Below are 21822 nucleotides of genomic sequence, written 5' to 3'. Positions count from 1 at the left end.
AACTAGCAATTTAACGGTATTCTGCGCTAAAATAGATCTTATTTTAACGATTCTATCAGTTCTTTTTCTGAATTTCTAAGATACACGGGATGATTATGATGACATTTCTTACAGGTCCCAACGAGACTCGAACTCGTGATGTCCTGCTTACTAGGCAGGCGCTTTGCCATCTAAGCCATAGGACCACAAAATGGCTTCATCGGACAACAATTTTAAAAGTGGTCATGACGTCACAACAGCAGTTTTACAATTGATTACTTTTATTTTAAAGTTCCCAACTGTTCCACAGCACAAAGAACAATTAACAAAAAAATCAACGAGATTTTCAACGATACTACGAGTCCTGGTCTCTTACTAGGAAGAGCAGATCCATGCTGCGCAATTAGTTATTATGATTTGATGTTTAAATTTCAGCATGGAAAATACCTTTGGAATTGTGCCCGAGTAGGCAGTCAAAATTAGACTACCAAGAAAATAATCATTATAACTAGCAATTTAACGGTATTCTGCGCAAAAATAGATCTTATTTTAACGATTCTATCAGTTCTTTTTCTGAATTCTAAGAGACACGGGATGATTATGATGACATTTCTTACAGGTCCCAACGAGACTCGAACTCGTGATCTCCTGCTTACTAGGCAGGCGCTTTGCCATCTAAGCCATAGGACAACAAAACGGCTTCATAGGACATCATTTTAAAAGTGGTCATGACGTCACAACAGCAGTTTTACAATTGATTACCTTTATTTTAAAGTTCCCAACTGTTCCACAGCACAAAGAACAATTTACAAAAATATCAACGAGATTTTCAACGATACTACGAGTCCTGGTCTCTTACTAGGTAGAGCAGATACATGCTGCACAATTAGTTATTATGATTTGGTGTTTAAATTTCAGCATGGAAAATACCTTTGGAATTGTGCCCGAGTAGGCAGTCAAAATTAGACTACCAAGAAAATAATCATTATAACTAGCAATTTAACGGTATTCTGTGCTAAAATAGAACTTATTTTAACGATTCTATCAGTTCTTTTTCTTAATTCTAAGAAACACGGGATGATAATGTTGACATTTCTTACAGGTCCCAACGAGACTCGAACTCGTGATCTCCTGCTTACTAGGCAGGCGCTTTGCCATCTAAGCCATAGGACCACAAAACGGCTTCATAGGACAACAATTTAAAAAGTGGTCATGACGTCACAAAAGCAGTTTTACAATTGATTACTTCTATTTTAAAGTTCCCAACTGTTCCACAGCACAAAAACAATTTACAAAAAAATCAACGAGATTTTCAACGATACTACGAGTCCTGGTCTCTTACTAGGAAGAGCAGATCCATGCTGCACAATTAGTTATTATGATTTGGTGTTTAAATTTCAGCATGGAGAATACCTTTGGAATTGTGCCCGAGTAGGCAGTCAAAATTAGACTACCAAGAAAATAATCATTATAACTAGCAATTTAACGGTATTCTGCGCTAAAATACAGTAGCTACACAAAGTTTCCGCACAGCTGAGAGAAGCTTATGGGAAAACGGGTATTTTGAAAATTCGCCAAAAATCGAGTTTTCGTCGGACGAAAACGATTTTTGGACAGGGGGTTCTTAGACTTAAGGTTTATAGCATATATTTTTTGGGTATTTTTTCGTTCACGCGAACGTCCCTTTTAAATTGGAAGTAAAAGTTTCCGCACAGTCGAGAGGGCCAATAGTAAATCGTACTACTTTGGCTCTCTTGTACTGGACGGAAAAGAGGGCTAGGAGAGTTCTTTAGGGTTTAAAAAAAAGAACATCGTTAGCTCTATAACCTCATCTGCAATGTTGACCCCCATGCCATTTGAGAAATCACTTTAATTTCGATGTGAAAATGAAAAGTTTTCATTTCTCAGTTAGTTTCCCTTTGTTCCCCCCTCCCGTAGTTGCCGGATTTTCCAAATACCGAGATTTTAAATATTAGGGGCAGTGGGAGAAAAAAGACAGGCCATCTCTAGGCCTTTTTTTTAGACTTGGTATTTGGAAAACCGGCAACTACGGGAGTGGGGATCCCAGGGAAAATAACTGAGAAATGAAAACTTTTTATTTTCACATCGAAATTAAAGTGATTTCTCAAATGGCATGGGGGTCAACATTTCAGATGAGGTTATAGAGCTAACGATGTTCTTTTTTTTAAACCCTAAAGAACTCTCCTAGCCCTCTTTTCCGTCCAGTACAAGAGAGCCAAAGTAGTACGATTTACTATTGGCCCTCTCGACTGTGCGGAAACTTTTACTTCCAATTTAAAAGGGACGTTCGCGTGAACGAAAAAATACCCAAAAAATATATGCTATAAACCTTAAGTCTAAGAACCCCCTGTCCAAAAATCGTTTTCGTCCGACGAAAACTCGATTTTTGGCGAATTTTCAAAATACCCGTTTTCCCATAAGCTTCTCTCAGCTGTGCGGAAACTTTGTGTAGCTACTGTAGATCTTATTTTAACGATTCTATCAGTTCTTTTTCTGAATTCTAAGAGACACGGGATGATTATGATGATATTTCTTACAGGTCCCAACGAGACTCGAACTCGTGATCTCCTGCTTATTAGGCAGGCGCTTTGCCATCTAAGCCATAGGACCACAAAATGGCTTCATAGGACAACCATTTAAAAAGTGGTCATGACGTCACAAAAGCAGTTTTACAATTGATTACTTTCATTTTAAAGTTCCCAACTGTTCCAAACAATTTACAAAAAAATCAACGAGATTTTCAACGATACTACGAGTCCTGGTCTCTTACTAGGAAGAGCAGATCCATGCTGCACAATTAGTTATTATGATTTGGTGTTTAAATTTTAGCATGGAAAATACCTATGGAATTGTGCCCTAGTAGGCAGTTAAAATTAGACTACCAAGAAAATAATCATTATAACTAGCAATTTAACGGTATTCTGCGCTATAATAGAACTTATTTTAACGATTCGATCAGTTCTTTTTCTGATTTCTAAGAGACACGGGATGATTACGATGACTTTTCTTACAGGTCCCAACGAGACTCGAACTCGTGATCTCCTGCTTACTAGGCAGGCGCTTTGCCATCTAAGCCAGAGTACCACAAAACGGCTTCATAAGACAAAAATTTAAAAAGTGGTCATGACGTCACAACAGCAGTTTTACAATTGATTACTTCTATTTTAAAGTTCCCAACTGTTCCACAGCACAAAGAACAATTAACAAAAAAATCAACGAGATTTTCAACGATACTACAAGTCCTGGTCTCTTACTAGGAAGAGCAGATCCATGCTGCACAATTAGTTATTATGATTTGGTGTTTAAATTTCAGCATGGAAAATACCTTTGGAATTGTGCCCGAGTAGGCAGTCAAAATTAGACTACCAAGAAAATAAACATTATAATTAGCAATTTAACGGTATTCTTCGCTAAAATAGAACTTATTTTAACGATTCTATCAGTTCTTTTTCTGAATTCTAAGAGATACGGGATGATTATGATGACATTTCTTACAGGTCCCAACGAGACTCGAACTCGTGATCTCCTGCTTACTAGGCAGGCGCTTTGCCATCTAAGCCATAGGACCACAAAACGGCTTCATAGGACAACAATTTAAAAAGTGGTCATGACGTCACAACAGCAGTTTTACAATTGATTACTTCTATTTTAAAGTTCCCAACTGTTCCACAGCACAAAAACAATTTACAAAAAAATCAACGAGATTTTCAACGATACTACGAGTCCTGGTCTCTTACTAGGAAGAGCAGATCCATGCTGCACAATTAGTTATTATGATTTGGTGTTTAAATTTCAGCATGGAAAATACCTTTGGAATTGTGCCCGAGTAGGCAGTCAAAATTAGACTACCAAGAAAATAATCATTATAACTAGCAATTTAACGGTATTCTGCGCTAAAATAGATCTTATTTTAACGATTCTATCAGTTCTTTTTCTGAATTTCTAAGATACACGGGATGATTATGATGACATTTCTTACAGGTCCCAACGAGACTCGAACTCGTGATCTCCTGCTTACTAGGCAGGCGCTTTGCCATCTAAGCCATAGGACCACAAAATGGCTTCATCGGACAACAATTTTAAAAGTGGTCATGACGTCACAACAGCAGTTTTACAATTGATTACTTTTATTTTAAAGTTCCCAACTGTTCCACAGCACAAAGAACAATTAACAAAAAAATCAACGAGATTTTCAACGATACTACGAGTCCTGGTCTCTTACTAGGAAGAGCAGATCCATGCTGCGCAATTAGTTATTATGATTTGATGTTTAAATTTCAGCATGGAAAATACCTTTGGAATTGTGCCCGAGTAGGCAGTCAAAATTAGACTACCAAGAAAATAATCATTATAACTAGCAATTTAACGGTATTCTGCGCTAAAATAGATCTTATTTTAACGATTCTATCAGTTCTTTTTCTGAATTCTCAGAGACTCGGGATGATTATGATGACATTTCTTACAGGTCCTAACGAGACTCGAACTCGTGATCTCCTGCTTACTAGGCAGGCGCTTTGCCATCTAAGCCATAGGACCACAAAACCGCTTCATAGGACAACAATTTAAAAAGTGGTCATGACGTCACAACAGCAGTTTTACAATTGATTACTTCTATTTTAAAGTTCCCAACTGTTCCACAGCACAAAAACAATTTACAAAAAAATCAACGAGATTTTCAACGATACTACGAGTCCTGGTCTCTTACTAGGAAGAGCAGATCCATGCTGCACAATTAGTTATTATGATTTGGTGTTTAAATTTCAGCATGGAAAATACCTTTGGAATTGTGCCCGAGTAGGCAGTCAAAATTAGACTACCAAGAAAATAATCATTATAACTAGCAATTTAACGGTATTCTGCGCTAAAATAGATCTTATTTTAACGATTCTATCAGTTCTTTTTCTGAATTCTAAGAGACTCGGGATGATTATGATGACATTTCTTAAAGGTCCCAACGAGACTCGAACTCGTGATCTCCTGCTTACTAGGCAGGCGCTTTGCCATCTAAGCCATAGTACCACAAAACGGCTTCATAAGACAACAATTTAAAAAGTTGTCATGACGTCACAAAAGCAGTTTTACAATTGATTACTTCTATTTTAAAGTTCCCAACTGTTCCAAACAATTTACAAAAAAATCAACGAGATTTTCAACGATACTACGAGTCCTGGTCTCTTACTAGGAAGAAAGATCCATGCTGCACAATTAGTTATTATGATTTGGTGTTTTAATAATAGCATGGACAACAATTCATCGGACAACAATTTTAAAAGTAGTCATGACGTCACAACAGCAGTTTTACAATTGATTACTTCTATTTTAAAGTTCCCAACTGTTCCACAGCACAAAGAACAATTAACAAAAAAATCAACGAGATTTTCAACGATACTACGAGTCCTGGTCTCTTACTAGGAAGAGCAGATCCATGCTGCACAATTAGTTATTATGATTTGGTGTTTAAATTTCAGCATGGAAAATACCTTTGGAATTGTGCCCGAGTAGGCAGTCAAAATTAGACTACCAAGAAAATAATCATTATAACTAGCAATTTAACGGTATTCTGCGCTAAAATAGATCTTAATTTAACGATTCTATCAGTTCTTTTTCTGAATTCTAAGAGACACGGGATGATTATGATGACATTTCTTACAGGTCCCAACGAGACTCGAACTCGTGATCTCCTGTTTACTAGGCAGGCGCTTTGCCATCTAAGCCATAGGACCACAAAATGGCTTCATCGGACAACAATTTTAAAAATGGTCATGACGTCACAACAGCAGTTTTACAATTGATTACCTTTATTTCAAAGTTCCCAACTGTTCCACAGCACAAAGAACAATTAACAAAAAAATCAACGAGATTTTCAACGATACTACGAGTCCTGGTCTCTTACTAGGAAGAGCAGATCCATGCTGCACAATTAGTTATTATGATTTGGTGTTTAAATTTCAGCATGGAAAATACCTTTGGAATTGTGCCCGAGTAGGCAGTCAAAATTAGACTACCAAGAAAATAATCATTATAACTAGCAATTTAACGGTATTCTGCGCAAAAATAGATCTTATTTTAACGATTCTATCAGTTCTTTTTCTGAATTCTAAGAGACACGGGATGATTATGATGACATTTCTTACAGGTCCCAACGAAACTTGAACTCGTGATCTCCTGCTTACTAGTCAGGCGCTTTGCCATCTAAGCCATAGGACCACAAAATGGCTTCATCGGACAACAATTTAAAAAGTGGTCATGACGTCACAACAGCAGTTTTACAATTGATTACTTCTATTTTAAAGTTCCCAACTGTTCCACAGCACAAAGAACAATTAACAAAAAAATCAACGAGATTTTCAACGATACTACAAGTCCTGGTCTCTTACTAGGAAGAGCAGATCCATGCTGCACAATTAGTTATTATGATTTGGTGTTTAAATTTCAGCATGGAAAATACATTTGGAATTGTCCCCGAGTAGGCAGTCAAAATTAGACTACCAAGAAAATAATCATTATAACTAGCAACTATCAGTTCTTTTTCTGAAATCTAAGAGACACGGGATGATTATGATGACATTTCTTACAGGTCCCAACGAGACTCGAACTCGTGATCTCCTGCTTACTAGGCAGGCGCTTTGCCATCTAAGCCATAGGACCACAAAAAGGCTTCATAGGACAACAATCTCAAAAGTGGTCATGACGTCACAACAGCAGTTTTACAATTGATTACCTTTATTTTAAAGTTCCCAACTGTTACACAGCACAAAGAACAATTTACAAAAATATCAACGAGATTTTCAACGATACTACGATTCCTGGTCTCTTACTAGGAAGAGCAGATCCATGCTGCACAATTAGTTATTATGATTTGGTGTTTAAATTTTAGCATGGAAAATACCTATGGAATTGTGCCCTAGTAGGCAGTCAAAATTAGACTACCAAGAAAATAATCATTATAACTAGCAATTTAACGGTATTCTGCGCTAAAATAGATCTTATTTTAACGATTCTATCAGTTCGTTTTCTGAATTCTAAGAGACACGGGATGATTATGATGACATTTCTTACAGGTCCCAACGAGACTCGAACTCGTGATCTCCTGCTTACTAGGCAGGCGCTTTGCCATCTAAGCCATAGGACCACAAAACGGCTTCATAGGACTACAATTTAAAAAGTGGTCATGACGTCACAAAAGCAGTTTTACAATTGATTACTTCTATTTTAAAGTTCCCAACTGTTCCAAACAATTTACAAAAAAATCAACGAGATTTTCAACGATACTTCGATTCCTGGTCTCTTACTAGGAAGAGCAGATCCATGCTGCACAATTAGTTATTATGATTTGGTGTTTAAATTTCAGCATGGAAAATACCTTTGGAATTGTGCCCGAGTAGGCAGTCAAAATTAGACTACCAAGAAAATAATCATTATAACTAGCAATTTAACGGTATTCTGCGCTAAAATAGATCTTATTTTAACGATTCTATCAGTTCTTTTTCTGAATTCTAAGATACACGGGATGATTATGATGACATTTCTTACAGGTCCCAACGAGACTCGAACTCGTGATCTCCTGCTTAATAGGCAGGCGCTTTGCCATCTAAGCCATAGGACCACAAAATGGCTTCATCGGACAACAATTTTAAAAATGGTCATGACGTCACAACAGCAGTTTTACAATTGATTACTTCTATTTTAAAGTTCCCAACTGTTCCACAGCACAAAGAACAATTAACAAAAAAATCAACGAGATTTTCAACGATACTACGAGTCCTGGTCTCTTACTAGGAAGAGCAGATCCATGCTGCACAATTAGTTATTATGATTTGGTGTTTAAATTTCAGCATGGAAAATACCTTTGGAATTGTGCCCGAGTAGGCAGTCAAAATTAGACTACCAAGAAAATAATCATTATAACTAGCAATTTAACGGTATTCTGCGCAAAAATAGATCTTATTTTAACGATTCTATCAGTTCTTTTTCTGAATTCTAAGAGACACGGGATGATTATGATGACATTTCTTACAGGTCCCAACGAAACTCGAACTCGTGATCTCCTGCTTACTAGGCAGGCGCTTTGCCATCTAAGCCATAGGACCACAAAATGGCTTCATCGGACAACAATTTAAAAAGTGGTCATGACGTCACAACAGCAGTTTTACAATTGATTACTTCTATTTTAAAGTTCCCAACTGTTCCACAGCACAAAGAACAATTAACAAAAAAATCAACGAGATTTTCAACGATACTACAAGTCCTGGTCTCTTACTAGGAAGAGCAGATCCATGCTGCACAATTAGTTATTATGATTTGGTGTTTAAATTTCAGCATGGAAAATACATTTGGAATTGTGCCCGAGTAGGCAGTCAAAATTAGACTACCAAGAAAATAATCATTATAACTAGCAATTTAACGGTATTCTGCGCTATAATAGAACTTATTTTAACGATTCGATCAGTTCTTTTTCTGATTTCTAAGAGACACGGGATGATTACGATGACATTTCTTACAGGTCCCAACGAGACTCGAACTCGTGATCTCCTGCTTACTAGGCGGGCGCTTTGCCATCTAAGCCATAGGACCACAAAACGGCTTCATAGGACAACAATCTCAAAAGTGGTCATGACGTCACAACAGCAGTTTTACAATTGATTACTTCTATTTTAAAGTTCCCAACTGTTCCACAGCACAAAGAACAATTAACAAAAAAATCAACGAGATTTTCAACGATACTACGAGTCCTGGTCTCTTACTAGGAAGACAGATCCATGCTGTTCAATTAGTTATTATGATTTGGTGTTTAAATTTTAGCATGGACAACAATATTAGAAACGGCTGTCCATTTGGCAAACCCGCTTTACCCCCTTCCCCTCCTTTGAGCAAGTGACGACGCCAGGCTTTTCTTTAAGTCTGGCAACGTGGGTGGGAGTCATCTTAGAAAAGGGGGGGCTTCCTTTTTCCTTCTTCTTGTCCGTGATCTCGTGGAGTGTGGTAACGCTGTATGTGCTCTGTGTTTCGTATGTGTGTCTCAAATGTTGCTTTGTGTACCCCTTGCGTCATCGACAATATACACTCAGTGCATAATATCTTATTAATTCTAATAGATTATGGGCCCAGGACACGCCAATTAATTGACAAGAATGAATCACGAAGCCTCGAGAGAAGTCAACAGAATAACGAAGTTAAGCGGTCCGGAAAAATGGACCTCGTTTAGATATGGGTGTACACTGCTGCTGTAACGAGCACGTGTTCTCAACGTCGTCACGAGACTTGAACCTCGACCCGAACCGGTAATTATTGTCTTTCTATGTAGACGTCTTGCGAGACAAAGAACAAAGCTTGAATTTTGAGAATTTCTTCTTTGCAAAAGAAAATGAGAGAGACGAAAATTGTAATGATGGCAAAAGACTAAGCTATTTCCTGGACATTGAAAAGAAAAAAAAGGAGATTTGACGAGTAGTTGTAAGTGATGTTTCTATCCAACGGCTGCTCAGAATGAAGTCAATGACCATTTTTTTTTAAATTATGAAACGTTTTACAGTAATTGTGGGGCCAGACTTGCTTCTTTGCAGCCACGTGTTGGTATAGAAACATGACACTACCCGATGATGGAAAAACATTAAATGCTTGGCTTATTGTTCAAGTTTGCAGTCGTAAATAGTGTTTCTATCAGATAGGCAATTCACATGATACCTGTAAGCTTGACTTTGTTTTCAGCCGGCTAAAGCAGTCCGAATTAATCCTCTTACTATATAGCCTCTGTCTGAAATAGAAACACTATACTGCCATTATAGCATGAATTGTGAAGAAATTTTATGTCGTTGTAAGTCGGGTAAACGCATTTGCTTGGAACAAATTATCGTTCACGTCACTCAGGCCTCACACACGCCACACTCGCATCTAACGAGTGGTGAAAGTCACGATCGTTTGATTAAAACAAAATATAAATATATATTTATATATAAATATATGTATGTATACATATTTTATGCGCGTACCACGACACGACAGAGTACCACTGTTTGTTCTATTGAGAACTCACGCATGATTATGCTGTTCATTGAGAGCTCATCTACGCAGACGCGGCATATTACTTACGCCAGTTAATTAACGTTATGTTCAATTATTGACAGAACCTCAATGAGAACCAGGAGGTCGCGAACCAAAATCTGATAGACGCTTGGGACATGAAGGATGCAGAGGCGAGAATTATAATATTCTGCAACGTTGAGGGGCCACAGCAAACTCTCATCGAAGGATGCGCGTCCTCCGTGGAAATGTGGGAGCGTCTGATGCTGCAATACGCCAACGCTGCTCCTATCAACGGCAATATACTGCTAGAGAAATTTTTCAACTACAAATACAATCCTGGTATACTAACTCTACAGTTCATAAAACTAAAGAATCTTGTTAACTCACATATGATTACCGTTCACAGAGCACAGAGTGCTGGATCATGTGGCAGTTTACACAAACTTGGCAGAAGAGCTGAGAAACTTGGAATCACCTGTCACTGAACAACAACTCGTTGTGAAAATTATCCAAACACTGCCCCCCAGTTTTCGCTCATTCCGTTCGGCTTGGGACAATCTACCAAGGAACGAGCAAACAATAGCAAACCTAACACCAAGACTGGTAAACGAAGAAGCCATCAGCAGAGCGGCCAACAACGGCGCGATGGATCCGACCGATGCGGCCTTCTTTGCGTTCCACACGCCTAAGGCAGCCGCTTTCGCCGGGGAGAGTGCTGCAAAGACATCCCCAGGGCAAAGTTTCGACAACGCAGCACACGCGCAAGGGGGATTCCGTGGCCGTGGACGAGGCCCCTACTTTACGGGTGAATGGCGAGGACGTGGCAGAGGCAGAGGAGGAAGAGGAGGTAGAGGTGGTGGGAGCTCCAATCCGCACAACCACTCATACGTACGAAAAGATGGACAACAACAAAACGATCAGCAGCAAAGCAGCCAACATGCCGGCTCAGTAGTCTGCTTCAACTGCAATGGAAACGGACACAAAGCTTATCAGTGTCCAACAAAAAGAGAAGAAGAACGTGGTCAGGCGAGACAAGAAAATTTCAACAAGAAAAGAGGTTTTGGCTGTATCTCTTCGTCATTGTGTCTGGCTGCACGGGAACACAAGGTCTGGAACGCTGATTCGGGCGCAACTAATCACATGACTGATCAACGGTCCTTCTTCACCACTTTCAAAATAATTCCACCCGGCACATGGAAAATCAATGGAATTGGTGGTGTTGAACTACAAGCCCTTGGTATAGGAAACATCGACGTCATTACAGAAGTAGATGGTGCGAAGCTTGAAGGAACATTCCACGACGTGTTATACGTTCCCGGTCTTGGAATTAATCTTTTTTCAATTGGAGCAGCCACCGACTGTAACGTCAATGTTGAGTTCACTGACACACAGGTATGATACAACTCGTAAAAATTTACAGTCATGACTCGAGATTTACGTATATAAATATTTCCTTACCAACAGGTCTTTTTCGCTAATAAGGAAACTAACGAAAAATTCATGACTGGCTCCCGTGTCGAAAACTCCCTCTACAGATTATGCGCTACGACCAAAAACCCAACGGAACTGAACGAAGAATCTTCAACAGCGCTCTACGGTGTTGGTAATGGGAGTACCGAGGCGTCCCTCGAACTTTGGCATAGAAGATTCGGCCATCTCAACTGTCAAGACATTTTAAAGATCAACAAATCTAAAGCAGTATACGGCCTGCACCTCAACGACGTCAAAAAACCACTCATATGCGAAGGTTGCATCTTTGGAAAACTCCACCGTAGCAAGTTCCCAACCGGATGCGGCCGCGCGGAAAATATCGGCGACTTGATCCACTCCGATGTCGGGGGTCCATTACACGTGCCAACTCCGGAAGGCCATCGCTTCTTCGTCATCTTCAAAGACGACAACAGCAGTTATACAGTAGCCAAACTCATGAAGACGAAAAATGAAGCTGGCACGCATTTCATGGAATTCGCAGAAATGATGAAAACCCAAACCGGAAGGCCAATAAAAATACTCAGGACGGACCAAGGAACCGACATCCTCGGCGGAAACTTTAGCGAATACAAAAAACGTACTGGTCTTATTCATCAAACTACTGCTAGGTACACTCCACAACAAAACTCTCGTTCCGAGAGAACGATGCGTACAGTTGTAGAGGCCGTGAGAAGTGGCCTGTACACTAACGACAACAGCAACCAACTTCCGTGCAACATCAGAAATGAAGTCAGAGAACTCTGGGGCGAATTTCTTCTTGCTATCGTTTACATATTCAACCGGACTCTCACCAGCCACACAGAAGTCACTCCGTTCGAGAAATTATTCGGCAAGAAACCATCGGTTGCCCACCTAAGGGTTCTCGGCTGCCGCGCATACGCGCTCGTTCCCGACCAGCTACGCAAGAAACTAGATCCTAAAGGCGAAGCATGTTGGATGGTCGGCTACGGTGAAAATCAAAAGGCCTGGAGACTTTGGAACCCTGTTGAGAGGAAAATAATCGTTTCCCGTGATGTCACCTTCGATGAAACAATCCTGATTGGAGATCACCCACTCACAGCTGTAAATGACAATAGCCCATTGGAACCAATGCAACTATTAGTAGAAGTACTTAATCAGGTATCTTGCTTATACTAGTAGCCATACATAAACAAACAAAATCTATTTTTTGTGTATATATATTTATATATGTGTATATATGTATATGTGTATATGTGTATGTGTATATATGTATATATATATTTTATATATATATCCATTTTTTTTCCACCAGACTCAACTAATCGAAGGTGTAGATGAAAGCCAAGACACTCCCGATAATCAAGATGCATCAGTCGAAGAAGCTTCCCAAGTCGAGGCCTTAGAGGAGGAGATTGAACGGGCTCCTGGCGGCAGAAATGAAGAGGGTATGGAAGTCCTCGACGTTGCGGATGCGGAACCTGTTCACGTTGTGACTCCTGATCACGCCAACAAGAATCTAGAAGTGGATGAAGTCCCCAACATTGACGCCCCACCGATATCGAGTCACGATTCACACAATTATCGAAGGTAAAAACTAATCGCTGTTTCGAAACAATTACTGGCGCTCACCACCTTCTATATATATTTCATAGACCCACAAGATCCGGCCGCGTGCCAAGATATACGGATCGATACGTCGAATATATGGAATCATTCGGAAATGCAGCATCCACTGATCCAGCCCCTAAGCGCTCTTCATTTTTCGAACTAGAAGTTGATGAACCACAAACCTACAAACAAGCGGTGGAATCAAGATATGCGGAACAGTGGTTACCCGCTTTCAAGGCAGAGTATGACTCTCAGATCAAGAACAAATCGTGGGTGCTCATCCCAAAATCCCAAGTACCAACTGAGTGCGCTATACTGCCTCACAAATGGGTTGGGAAATATAAGCCGGGCTATGGAGACCCACTGCAGCCAGATTTCGTGGCCCCACGCTTTAAAGGAAGATTAACAGTTGTTGGATGTCACCAGCAGTACGGCGTCGACTACGAAGAAACGTACGCACTTGTGCCACGCCTTGACTCAATTCGATCTGTTCTATCACTCACCGAATCGCTCGGATACAAATCATTTCAATTCGACGTGGCCACAGCGTTCCTGAACGCGGATGTTGACAAACCAATCTTTATGACCCAACCCGAAGGATTCGTGGTGTCTGGAAAAGAAGACCACGTGTGTAAGCTTTTGAAAGCAGTCTACGGCATAAAGCAGGCTCCCCGTCTTTGGTGCAAGACCTTCATCGCCGCCCTACTCAGATATGGTTTTAAGGCACTGGACGCAGATATGTGCGTGTTCATCCTGGTAAACAACAGCATCGTGTCATATCTCTTCATCTGGGTAGATGACGGATGGTTTTCTAGTAGTGCTGATGAGGAGTGTCAACGCTTCGCTACTTGGATCGGTAACGAATTTGAAGTAAGATGTCTCCCCCCGACAAGATTCGTTGGTATGAACATCGAGTACGACAGGGAAAATAGCCAAGTATTTCTCTCGCAGCAGCACTCGATACTCAAGGCACTGGAACAGTTCGGCATGACGGATAGCCATCCCAAGCTGACCCCAGCCGAATCCAGCGTTCACCTTTCTAGTTCGATGGTGCCACGCAACGAGGGGAAAGTGGACATGTCTTTAATCCCCTACCGTGCGGCAGTTGGATTCCTGCTCTATCTCTCATCTACCACTAGACCGGACATTGCTTACGGCGTTGGACAAGTGTCAAAATTTTGCGAAAACCCACAGCCGGCGCACTGGAACGCAGTCAAACGTATATGATGTAGACGACCGAAAATCCATCTCAGGATGCATCGCTTTCTACAAGGGAGGGCCAGTCGCATGGTCGTGCAGGAGACAAGAATGTGTTTCTATCTCAACTACCGAGTCGGAATATGTGTCCTTATCTGATGGAGCGAAGACAGCTCTTTGGCTCAACGCGCTGGCTAACGGCCTAAACTCGTCTCCGGTCCCAATGGAAAAGTCTTCAGGCGACGAGGTACCACCAAATCCCGTTAAAATGTATTGCGACAATCAAAGTGCTATTTGTCTGGTCAAAAATCCGGTCCATCCGAGGCGATCAAAACACATCGACGTGAGATATCACTTTGTAAGACAGCTGCAAGAAAACAACAAGATCGCCGTCGAATTCGTTAGCTCCAAAGACCAACTGGCCGACATCTTCACGAAGGCTTTGCCAGCGCCAAGGTTCCAAGAGTTACGTGAACGCATCGGGGTAGGACCATACGAGAAGAATTGAGGAGGTACGGGTTTGAGAGAGGGTATTAGAAACGGCTGTCCATTTGGCAAACCCTCTTTACCCCCTTCCCCTCCTTTGAGCAAGTGACGACGCCAGGCTTTTCTTTAAGTCTGGCAACGTGGGTGGGAGTCATCTTAGAAAAGGGGGGGCTTCCTTTTTCCTTCTTCTTGTCCGTGATCTCGTGGAGTGTGGTAACGCTGTATGTGCTCTGTGTTTCGTATGTGTGTCTCAAATGTTGCTTTGTGTACCCCTTGCGTCATCGACAATATACACTCAGTGCATAATATCTTATTTATTCTAATAAACAATTCATCGGACAACAATTTTAAAAGTGGTCATGACGTTACAACAGCAGTTTTACAATTGATTACTTCTATTTTAAAGTTCCCAACTGTTCCACAGCACAAAGAACAATTAACAAAAAAATCAACGAGATTTTCAACGATACTACGAGTCCTGGTCTCTTACTAGGAAGAGCAGATCCATGCTGCACAATTAGTTATTATGATTTGGTTTTTAAATTTCAGCATGGAAAATACCTTTGGAATTGTGCCCGAGTAGGCAGTCAAAATTAGACTACCAAGAAAATAATCATTATAACTAGCAATTTAACGGTATTCTGCGCTAAAATAGATCTTATTTTAACGATTCTATCAGTTCTTTTTCTGAATTCTAAGAGACACGGGATGATTATGATGACATTTCTTACAGGTCCCAATGAGACTCGAACTCGTGATCTCCTGCTCACTAGGCAGGCGCTTTGCCATCTAAGCCATAGGACCACAAAACGGCTTCATAGGACAACAATTAAAAAAGTGGTCATGACGTCACAACAGCAGTTTTACAATTGATTACTTCTATTTTAAAGTTCCCAACTGTTCCACAGCACAAAGAACAATTTACAAAAAAATCAACGAGATTTTCAACGATACTACGAGTCCTGGTCTCTTACTAGGAAGAGCAGATCCATGCTGCACAATTAGTTATTATGATTTGGTGTTTAAATTTCAGCATGGAAAATACCTTTGGAATTGTGCCCGAGTAGGCAGTCAAAATTAGACTACCAAGAAAATAATCATTATAACTAGCAATTTAACGGTATTCTGCGCTAAAATAGATCTTATTTTAACGATTCTATCAGTTCTTTTTCTGAATTCTTAGAGACACGGGATGATTATGATGACATTTCTTACAGGTCCCAACGAGACTCGAACTCGTGATCTCCTGCTTACTAGGCAGGCGCTTTGCCATCTAAGCCATAGGACCACAAAACGGCTTCATGGGACAACAATCTCAAAAGTGGTCATGACGTCACAAAAGCAGTTTTACAATTGATTACTTCTATTTTAAAGTTCCCAACTGTTCCAAACAATTTACAAAAAAATCAACGAGATTTTCAACGATACTACGAGTCCTGGTCTCTTACTAGGAAGAGCAGATCCATGCTGCACAATTAGTTATTACGATTTGGTGTTTAAATTTTAGCATGGAACATACCTATGGAATTGTGCCCTAGTAGGCAGTCAAAATTAGACTACCAAGAAAATAATCATTATAACTAGCAATTTAACGGTATTCTGCGCTATAATAGAACTTATTTTAACGATTCTATCAGTTCTTTTTCTGATTTCTAAGAGACACGGGATGATTATGATGACATTTCTTACAGGTCCCAACGAGACTCGAACTCGTGATCTCCTGCTTACTAGGCAGGCGCTTTGCCATCTAAGCCATAGGACCACAAAACGGCTTCATAGGACAACAATCTCAAAAGTGGTCATGACGTCACAACAGCAGTTTTACAATTGATTACTTCTATTTTAAAGTTCCTAACTGTTCCACAGCACAAAAACAATTTACAAAAAAATCAACGAGATTTTCAACGATACTACGAGTCCTGGTCTCTTACTAGGAAGAGCAGATCCATGCTGCACAACTAGTTATTATGATTTGGTGTTTAAATTTCAGCATGGAAGATACCTATGGAATTGTGCCCGAGTAGGCAGTCAAAATTAGACTACCAAGAAAATAATCATTATAACTAGCAATTTAACGGTATTCTGCGCTAAAATAGAACTTATTTTAACGATTCTATCAGTTCTTTTTCTGAATTCTAAGAGACACGGGATGATTATGATGACATTTCTTACAGGTCCCAACGAGACTCGAACGCGTGATCTCCTGCTTACTAGGCAGGCGCTTTGCCATCTAAGCCATAGGACCACAAAACGGCTTCATAGGACAACAATCTCAAAAGTGGTCATGACGTCACAACAGCAGTTTTACAATTGATTACCTTTATTTTAAAGTTCCCAACTGTTCCACAGCACAAAGAACAATTTACAAAAATATCAACGAGATTTTCAACGATACTACGAGTCCTGGTCTCTTACTAGGAAGAGCAGATCCATGCTGCACAATTAGTTATTATGATTTGGTTTTTAAATTTTAGCATGGAAAATACCTATGGAATTGTGCCCTAGTAGGCAGTCAAAATTAGACTACCAAGAAAATAATCATTATAACTAGCAATTTAACGGTATTCTGCGCTATAATAGAACTTATTTTAACGATTCTATCAGTTCTTTTTCTGATTTCTAAGAGACACGGGATGATTATGATGACATTTCTTACAGGTCCCAACGAGACTCGAACGCGTGATCTCTTGCATACTAGGCAGGCGCTTTGCCATCTAAGCCATAGGACCACAAAACGGCTTCATAGGACAACAATCTCAAAAGTGGTCATGACGTCACAACAGCAGTTTTACAATTGATTACCTTTATTTTAAAGTTCCCAACTGTTCCACAGCACAAAGAACAATTTACAAAAATATCAACGAGATTTTCAACGATACTACGAGTCCTGGTCTCTTACTAGGAAGAGCAGATCCATGCTGCACAATTAGTTATTATGATTTGGTGTTTAAATTTTAGCATGGAAAATACCTATGGAACTGTGCCCTAGTAGGCAGTCAAAATTTGACTACCAAGAAAATAATCATTATAACTAGCAATGTAACGGTATTCTGCGCTATAATAGAACTTATTTTAACGATTCTATTAGTTCTTTTTCTGATTTCTGAGAGACACGGGAAGATTATGATGACATTTCTTACAGGTCCCAACGAGACTCGAACTCGTGATCTCCTGCTTACTAGGCAGGCGCTTTGCCATCTAAGCCATAGGACCACTAAACGGCTTCATAGGACAACAATTTAAAAAGTGGTCATGACGTCACAAAAGCAGTTTTACAATTGATTACCTTTATTTTAAAGTTCCCAACTGTTCCACAGCACAAAGAACAATTTACAAAAATATCAACGAGATTTTCAACGATACTACGAGTCCTGGTCTCTTACTAGGAAGAGCAGATCCATGCTGCACAATTAGTTATTATGATTTGGTGTTTAAATTTTAGCATGGAAAATACCTATGGAATTGTGCCCTAGTAGGCAGTCAAAATTAGACTACCAAGAAAATAATCATTATAACTAGCAATTTAACGGTATTCTGCGCTAAAATAGAACTTATTTTAACGATTCTATCAGTTCTTTTTCTGAATTCTAAGAGACACGGGATGATTATGATGACATTTCTTACAGGTCCCAACGAGACTCGAACGCGTGATCTCCTGCTTACTAGGCAGGCGCTTTGCCATCTAAGCCATAGGACCACAAAACGGCTTCATGGGACAACAATCTCAAAAGTGGTCATGACGTCACAAAAGCAGTTTTACAATTGATTACTTCTATTTTAAAGTTCCCAACTGTTCCAAACAATTTACAAAAAAATCAACGAGATTTTCAACGATACTACGAGTCCTGGTCTCTTACTAGGAAGAGCAGATCCATGCTGCACAATTAGTTATTATGATTTGGTGTTTAAATTTTAGCATGGAAAATACCTATGGAATTGTGCCCTAGTAGGCAGTCAAAATTAGACTACCAAGAAAATAATCATTATAACTAGCAATTAAACGGTATTCTGCGCTATAATAGAACTTATTTTAACGATTCTATCAGTTCTTTTTCTGATTTCTAAGAGACACGGGATGATTATGATGACATTTCTTACAGGTCCCAACGAGACTCGAACGCGTGATCTCTTGCTTACTAGGCAGGCGCTTTGCCATCTAAGCCATAGGACCACAAAACGGCTTCATAGGACAACAATCTCAAAAGTGGTCATGACGTCACAACAGCAGTTTTACAATTGATTACCTTTATTTTAAAGTTCCCAACTGTTCCACAGCACAAAGAACAATTTACAAAAATATCAACGAGATTTTCAACGATACTACGAGTCCTGGTCTCTTACTAGGAAGAGCAGATCCATGCTGCACAATTAGTTATTATGATTTGGTGTTTAAATTTTAGCATGGAAAATACCTATGGAATTGTGCCCTAGTAGGCAGTCAAAATTAGACTACCAAGAAAATAATCATTATAACTAGCAATGTAACGGTATTCTGCGCTATAATAGAACTTATTTTAACGATTCTATTAGTTCTTTTTCTGATTTCTGAGAGACACGGGAAGATTATGATGACATTTCTTACAGGTCCCAACGAGACTCGAACTCGTGATCTCCTGCTTACTAGGCAGGCGCTATGCCATCTAAGCCATAGGACCACTAAACGGCTTCATAGGACAACCATTTAAAAAGTGGTCATGACGTCACAAAAGCAGTTTTACAATTGATTACCTTTATTTTAAAGTTCCCAACTGTTCCACAGCACAAAGAACAATTTACAAAAATATCAACGAGATTTTCAACGATACTACGAGTCCTGGTCTCTTACTAGGAAGAGCAGATCCATGCTGCACAATTAGTTATTATGATTTGGTGTTTAAATTTTAGCATGGAAAATACCTATGGAATTGTGCCCTAGTAGGCAGTCAAAATTAGACTACCAAGAAAATAATCATTATAACTAGCAATGTAACGGTATTCTGCGCTATAATAGAACTTATTTTAACGATTCTATTAGTTCTTTTTCTGATTTCTGAGAGACACGGGAAGATTATGATGACATTTCTTACAGGTCCCAACGAGACTCGAACTCGTGATCTCCTGCTTACTAGGCAGGCGCTATGCCATCTAAGCCATAGGACCACTAAACGGCTTCATAGGACAACCATTTAAAAAGTGGTCATGACGTCACAAAAGCAGTTTTACAATTGATTACCTTTATTTTAAAGTTCCCAACTGTTCCACAGCACAAAGAACAATTTACAAAAATATCAACGAGATTTTCAACGATACTACGAGTCCTGGTCTCTTACTAGGAAGAGCAGATCCATGCTGCACAATTAGTTATTATGATTTGGTGTTTAAATTTTAGCATGGAAAATACCTATGGAATTGTGCCCTAGTAGGCAGTCAAAATTAGACTACCAAGAAAATAATCATTATAACTAGCAATTTAACGGTATTCTGCGCCATACTAGAACTTATTTTAACGATTCCATCAGTTCTTTTTCTGATTTCTAAGAGACACGGGAAGATTATGATGACATTTCTTACAGGTCCCAACGAGACTCGAACTCGTGATCTCCTGCTTACTAGGCAGGCGCTTTGCCAACTAAGCCATAGGACCACTAAACGGCTTCATAGGACAACGATTTAAAAAGTGGTCATGACGTCACAAAAGCAGTTTTACAATTGATTACCTTTATTTTAAAGTTCCCAACTGTTCCACAGCACAAAGAACAATTTACAAAAATATCAACGAGATTTTCAACGATACTACGAGTCCTGGTCTCTTACTAAGAAGAGCAAATCCATGCTGCACAATTAGTTATTATGATTTGGTGTTTAAATTTCAGCATGGAAAATACCTTTGGAATTGTGCCCGAGTAGGCAGTCAAAATTAGACTACCAAGAAAATAATCATTATAACTAGCAATTTAACGGTATTCTGCGCTAAAATAGATCTTATTTTAACGATTCTATCAGTTCTTTTTCTGAATTCTAAGAGACACGGCATGATTATGATGACATTTCTTACAGGTCCCAATGAGACTCGAACTCGTGATTTCCTGCTTACTAGGCAGGCGCTTTGCCATCTAAGCCATAGACCACAAAACGGCTTCATAGGACAACAATTTAAAAAGTGGTCGTGACGTCACAACAGCAGTTTTACAATTGATTACTTTTATTTTAAAGTTCCCAACTGTTCCAAACAATTTACAAAAAAATCAACGAGATTTTCAACGATACTACGAGTCCTGGTCTCTTACTAGGAAGAGCAGATCCATGCTGCACAATTAGTTATTATGATTTGGTGTTTAAATTTTAGCATGGAAAATACCTATGGAATTGTGCCCTAGTAGGCAGTCAAAATTAGACTACCAAGAAAATAATCATTATAACTAGCAATGTAACGGTATTCTGAGCTAGAATAGAACTTATTTTAACGATTCTATCAGTTCTTTTTCTGATTTCTAAGAGACACGGGATGATTATGATGACATTTCTTACAGGTCCCAACGAGACTCGAACTCGTGATCTCCTGCTTACTAGGCAGGCGCTTTGCCATCTAAGCCATAGGACCACAAAACGGCTTCATAGGACAACAATCTCAAAAGTGGTCATGACGTCACAACAGCAGTTTTACAATTGATTACCTTTATTTTAAAGTTCCCAACTGTTCCACAGCACAAAGAACAATTTACAAAAATATCAACGAGATTTTCAACGATACTACGAGTCCTGGTCTCTTACTAAGAAGAGCAAATCCATGCTGCACAATTAGTTATTATGATTTGGTGTTTAAATTTCAGCATGGAAAATACCTTTGGAATTGTGCCCGAGTAGGCAGTCAAAATTAGACTACCAAGAAAATAATCATTATAACTAGCAATTTAACGGTATTCTGCGCTAAAATAGATCTTATTTTAACGATTCTATCAGTTCTTTTTCTGAATTCTAAGAGACACGGCATGATTATGATGACATTTCTTACAGGTCCCAATGAGACTCGAACTCGTGATTTCCTGCTTACTAGGCAGGCGCTTTGCCATCTAAGCC

At 39.5% G+C, this 21822-nt stretch overlaps 14 non-coding genes across 14 annotated transcripts; all 14 read right to left on the bottom strand.

The window, feature by feature from the left end:
- Nucleotides 1-1079: 1079 nt before the first annotated feature.
- Nucleotides 1080-1152, bottom strand: Trnat-agu. Its single transcript has one exon. It is a non-coding gene; the product is annotated as a tRNA-Thr (tRNA).
- A 2343-nt stretch (nt 1153-3495) lies between these two features.
- On the bottom strand, nt 3496-3568 carry Trnat-agu. Its single transcript has one exon. It is a non-coding gene; the product is annotated as a tRNA-Thr (tRNA).
- A 411-nt stretch (nt 3569-3979) lies between these two features.
- On the bottom strand, nt 3980-4052 carry Trnat-agu. Its single transcript has one exon. It is a non-coding gene; the product is annotated as a tRNA-Thr (tRNA).
- Nucleotides 4053-4463: 411 nt separating this feature from the next.
- Nucleotides 4464-4536, bottom strand: Trnat-agu. Its single transcript has one exon. It is a non-coding gene; the product is annotated as a tRNA-Thr (tRNA).
- Nucleotides 4537-6575: 2039 nt separating this feature from the next.
- Nucleotides 6576-6648, bottom strand: Trnat-agu. Its single transcript has one exon. It is a non-coding gene; the product is annotated as a tRNA-Thr (tRNA).
- Nucleotides 6649-7059: 411 nt separating this feature from the next.
- Nucleotides 7060-7132, bottom strand: Trnat-agu. Its single transcript has one exon. It is a non-coding gene; the product is annotated as a tRNA-Thr (tRNA).
- A 401-nt stretch (nt 7133-7533) lies between these two features.
- Nucleotides 7534-7606, bottom strand: Trnan-auu. Its single transcript has one exon. It is a non-coding gene; the product is annotated as a tRNA-Asn (tRNA).
- Nucleotides 7607-15981: 8375 nt separating this feature from the next.
- Trnat-agu lies at nt 15982-16054 on the bottom strand. The gene has a single exon. It is a non-coding gene; the product is annotated as a tRNA-Thr (tRNA).
- A 401-nt stretch (nt 16055-16455) lies between these two features.
- Trnat-agu lies at nt 16456-16528 on the bottom strand. Its single transcript has one exon. It is a non-coding gene; the product is annotated as a tRNA-Thr (tRNA).
- A 1378-nt stretch (nt 16529-17906) lies between these two features.
- Nucleotides 17907-17979, bottom strand: Trnat-agu. The gene has a single exon. It is a non-coding gene; the product is annotated as a tRNA-Thr (tRNA).
- Nucleotides 17980-19348: 1369 nt separating this feature from the next.
- Nucleotides 19349-19421, bottom strand: Trnat-agu. Its single transcript has one exon. It is a non-coding gene; the product is annotated as a tRNA-Thr (tRNA).
- A 411-nt stretch (nt 19422-19832) lies between these two features.
- On the bottom strand, nt 19833-19905 carry Trnat-agu. Its single transcript has one exon. It is a non-coding gene; the product is annotated as a tRNA-Thr (tRNA).
- A 411-nt stretch (nt 19906-20316) lies between these two features.
- Nucleotides 20317-20389, bottom strand: Trnat-agu. The gene has a single exon. It is a non-coding gene; the product is annotated as a tRNA-Thr (tRNA).
- An 884-nt stretch (nt 20390-21273) lies between these two features.
- Trnat-agu lies at nt 21274-21346 on the bottom strand. The gene has a single exon. It is a non-coding gene; the product is annotated as a tRNA-Thr (tRNA).
- Nucleotides 21347-21822: the final 476 nt, after the last annotated feature.

Source organism: Daphnia pulicaria, chromosome 1, assembly GCF_021234035.1.
Source record: "Daphnia pulicaria isolate SC F1-1A chromosome 1, SC_F0-13Bv2, whole genome shotgun sequence".
NCBI classification, from domain to species: Eukaryota; Metazoa; Arthropoda; class Branchiopoda; order Diplostraca; family Daphniidae; genus Daphnia; species Daphnia pulicaria.
The sequence above is the reverse complement of the archived record's forward strand: the minus strand, read 5'-3'. Positions and strand labels throughout refer to the sequence as shown.